Here is a 5,117-nt window from a genome sequence, read left to right on the forward strand (position 1 = left end):
GTTGAAAATGGTTAATAATGGTGGAAAAGGGTTTCTTGTTTTTGAATTACTCAACTAGTATACTTTGTGTATGGGGCAGTTTGGGACAAAGCAGGGGCAGGGTGGGACGGGGCAGGGTGGGACAGTCCCACCCTGCCCCACAGTGTGTCCCAGCCTGCCCCACTTCGTCCCATCCTGCCCCGGATTTTGTTTCATTTTCAACGGTTATTTGCTTAAAAATGGCATATTTAATATCAAATTAAGTTACGTTTTTATGTTTTTAATTCAATAAAGTTTATAAAAAGATCGTATTTGTGTTTATTTTGAAAATTAGGTGTTAGAAAATTGCAATTGATTAAAAAAAATAAAAACAAGTCCCACCCTGCCCCAGTCTCCCTTACAGAAAAGCGGCACAGCGAAACCACTACCGCGCTAAACAGGCTCGTAAGTTTCATTGCGTTTTGCACGAGCGGCGGATTACGGTCATTGTGAAAACAATGCAGTGCGTTCAGTTTCATTTTGTGAGTTCCATAGTTTGACTAAATGTAATAATTTTGCCTTACGCGAGTTGTTATTTCATGCTAATAACTAGCTTGTTTCTGTGCGAAAATAATTCATTTTGTGCTTGGCAGTTGTTTTCTTTTTTGAACAGTTAGGTCTAATTAGAGCGAAATAGCTTTAAGAGATATTCAGCAAAAATTAAATAAAGAAAAGTTTACAACTAGTCCATAATAGAAGCCTGGGCGCCAAATAAGGCCCAATCATATGTCTTCACAGTAAAAATCCCACAATACTTTGAAATAACATGATACAACATAGAGTGAATGTCAGATTTATTTGTTTCGGTTTGATGAGAACATTATTTGAAGCACAACCAAAATATCAAATAAGCTTATCAAAACAGAGAGAAAATAAATACATTATCAACTTTCACGAAAAGAAGACAGTTTTGTTTGATATTTGTAAGCTTCAGGGTTAGTTTATTGATTATGTTTAGCAAGATTCTTAATGCATGACTGAAGGCGGTATATGTCTTTTCTTTATCTTCTATTTGTCGAAGGTGGTCAACAGAAGGGGACACGCACATAGTTTGATATTTTGCTATTATTTTGTGTTTGCACTAAAAAGCCTATACTACTAAAACTGTAACAATTACAGAAACTAGTCCGTTTTAGCTTCAAATTCATAGTCAATGATTCAGAAGTGTTAAAGGGTTAATAAGGGTGTAGACGGCTTTCTGACCTTGACATAACATGAAATAACAATTCCTTTCTAGATGTATATATTTATAACCACATTTAGTATAAGCTTAGCTTGTTGTGTGGTAACAAATGTTCATATCGTATTATACATGTCACCCTGTATTTCCGGAATAAATTTTGTTTAAACCAAGTGTTAAAAGGCGAACATCGGGAGGAATTTTTCTCCTGGAGAGACCTCCACTTGCCCCCTGCGTTATCAGAGACTCGGACAGATGATACCTAAACAATCCGCAGTGGCCCACCGAAACTGGGCCGTGGCAGCTAATTGAATTAGAATGGTGCGTTGACACTGGCTTTCCCCCTTTCTTTTTACTTTTCGTCCGAGCAAAGTGCTGCTTACTTGAAAATGTGGAGGCACTTCCTATATGTTTCTGTAAAATCTTGACTCTATGTTCATGGTTACTGTACTTATATGGACAGTTTGTTCCTTACGACACATTTTCCCCAATGCTAAACTGAGACGGTTATTAGTTATCTATATCTATATTTTCATATTTTTACATTTTCTGAAAGAGTTTTTTATGCTCTATCCAGTGGTGTAACCCGTTTTAGAAAAGAGCGACCACTTTTCGAGTTATAAGCCTGTGACTAAGGTGACCGTCACACTGTTACCAGACATCCTCCGGACTTATATTAAGTCTAGCGCAGAACCGCGCGAGGTGGCATGCGACTCATTCCGTGGTGGAGGGTCACAAATTACTAACTGAAATGACTGCAAAGATGAATTATCTAGATTTCGTTACTAAACGCAGCTAGGTCAAAGATATTTCAAACCTGTCAGACTTGTTACTCGAAAGGGATTTAAATACGTAAATAAATCAAAACCATTTGGAAGAAATTTTCCCCTATCCCGGCACAGTGCGGATTTAGTACTCTGGCCTTGAACTGCTAAACCGACACATTGTCGCCCGGAAATGTAGGTACATCCTTTTGACGGTGCTCTGCAGGAAGAGGGCAAGTATTATACAAATGTACTGTTACCTTTTCACCCTTTCCCACGTACACGGTCTTTCCGCCTATTCATTTTGATCTAAATACTTTGGTTTAGTTTCAGCAAAAAAGACACGTCGCGTAAGGCGAAATTACTACATTTAGTCAAGCTGTCCAACTCACGGACTGAAACTGAACGCACTGCATTTTTTCACCAATACAGCTTCGTCAATCCCAGCGAGAAGAAAATCGCTCACTTTTCACGAGCAAAACGAAGTGAAATTGACAAGCCAGAATAGCGCGGTAGCGTATTGCGCTAAGCAGGAAAGCGCGCTTTTCTGTATTCTTTTTAACTTTCTGAGCTTGTTTTGAATACGACATATTATATCTATATGTTTTTGGAGTCTGGAAATGATAAAGAATAAGATTAAATCATTTTTGGGTCGATTTCATAAATTATAACTGTAGTACTAATTAACCTATTTTCGTTAATTGTAATCACATTTTAAGAGTAAACATGACATATGTATATATTTTTAGATTCAGAATTTGATGAAGAATACGATGCAATCAATTTTAAATCGATTTACGAAAACTTGAATTTTATGAAAACTTTAATGAGCAAACTCATTAATTAATTTTTAAGCCGCCAAGCTGAAATGCAATACCAAAGTCCGGGCTTTGTCGAAGATTGCTTGACCAACATTTCAACCAATTTGGTAAAAACAAAACTGAGAGCTTGACAGTGCCGCCTCAACTTTTACGAAAAGCCTGATATGACTTTCATCAAAGACATTTATCAGAAAAATGAAAAACACGTCTGGGGATGCCATACTCAGGATCTCTTATGTGGAAGTTTCATGAAGATTGGTCCAGTAGTTGTCTCTGAATCGCTCTACACACACACACACACACACACACACCACGACTCTCATCTCGATTCCCCCTCTAAGTTAAAACATAATGTAAAAACGAGAATCAAAAAACAAGAATTGTAGGTTAATTGAACGTTTATTATTGACAAAACGAAACGTTACATTTAATAGCACGTCGGTCCAGTGGTCTTTAGGCAGACAAACCACAAGCAGGTTGACGTACTAGTAAATGTAACATTTTGTTTTGTCAATAATAAACGTTTCATTAACCTATAATTCTTGTTTTTTGATTCTGAATTGTGGAACGTTGGCAGTCTTTCTGTTTTTGGATGCTATACGCAGTTTGTTTAAATGTTAATCGTACAGCGTTAAACGTATACTCTGTACATTGTGTTGAGCTGTTGGATTAATATGTTTTCCAATGTTAACTGTTGATCACCGCCATTGCTGTTAATGCCATACTGATGTTGCCAAATTCGCTTGCTTTTGTCATGAAATGACGATTAAAAGTTAGTGTGTGTATGTGTGTGCGTGTTAGTGTGCGTGTGCGTGTTTGTGTGCGTGTGTGTGTGTTTGTGTGTGTGTGTGTGTTCGTGTGTGTGTGTGTGTGTCTGTTTGTGTGTCTGTGTCTTTTTCACATGTGTCTTCCACGCTTTTATAAAGATTAAACGTCTTTTGGAAATCAAGCATTTATATATAAGATTTGTTTTTTCTGTAAAATAACATAAAACAAATAGGGAACAAAGAGGACAATTAAAAAAACTTAAAACAACAGCCACAGGCGCTCAGACACAGAGTCACACACACACACACACACACACACACACACACACACACAACACACACACACACACACACACACACAACACACACACACACAACACACACAGACACACACACACACACACACACACACACACGTTTACACAAACACAAACTGCACAGAGAAATACAGACAAACATCAAAACACCAAGTCATGGAAAATGCCTTCTGTGCAGCATCGACTCTCCAGATCAAGGTCAATTTAATGGAGACATCTAGCATCGTTTTGGCACGCATCCACCAGTGGTACCACCTGTGTTCACACTTTTCCACGCAACAACAACGTGTAGTTAAGAAATGTCCTTTTCGGAAAGTCACAAGGAACTCTTCGCTCCAGCATGTACTACCCGTACATCAACTTGTTGCATATCAAGTTGACCGGGGCCATGAATGCACCATCAATCACTCAGAACCGTGGTCCCTCTCACCGTACTTTCGTGCCATGTACGCACGTCTGAGGTTTTGTGATTGTCCCCGTACTAACGCACGCACGCACGCACGCACACACACACGCTAATGAATACAATAATTAGTGGGTTTTTTCGATTAAGGTACATGCTGTGACTAATTGGAACCTGTCATTGAGGAGAGTATTGCCGCAACAGTTGGTCTATATCTTTATGTACCCGTGTACAAATGTTTGGTTTTGATTATCTGCCAAAGGAAGTAGATATCAGCAAAATGTTAATTATGGCCGCCAATTGCATTTTCCATTTGCCAAAATAGGTACTTCCTTTAGCAGATAATCAAAACCAAACATTCGTGTGTGTGTGTGTGTGTGTGTGTGTGTGCGCGCGCGTGTGTGTGTACGTGTGTTTGTGTGTGTGTCTGGTGTGCATGTATGTGTGTGTGTGTGTTTGTGTGTGTGTGTGTGTTATTCTCTATCATTATATGCTCGTTTCCTCTCCTGCTTTCTTGCTTGCTACGAGTCGTCTGACTGGAAACCGTACCCAAAAATAGCGAACAGCAGACGTTAAAGCAGTGATTTGATGGGGGTTGGGGGGAGGGGGCAGGAAGGACTGAGACAGAGACAGTTTACCGTGATTAACGACTAGTATTTTTTAGCTGTAAAATGCTTGTGAAAGTTGACATCGTTTTCTTAAGATCCGTTTTGTAACGGTCGGTCACGTTTTTGAAAGTCAGACAGTACTTTGGTTCCCTTAAAATTTCATTACGAGCGTGAAACTGTCAGAATCACCCGTGACACTTAAAATGAGAACATAAAATTAGTATTCTTACCGAGTAAGT

Source organism: Littorina saxatilis, linkage group LG5 (genome assembly GCF_037325665.1).
Source record: "Littorina saxatilis isolate snail1 linkage group LG5, US_GU_Lsax_2.0, whole genome shotgun sequence".
Lineage (NCBI taxonomy): Eukaryota > Metazoa > Mollusca > Gastropoda > Littorinimorpha > Littorinidae > Littorina > Littorina saxatilis.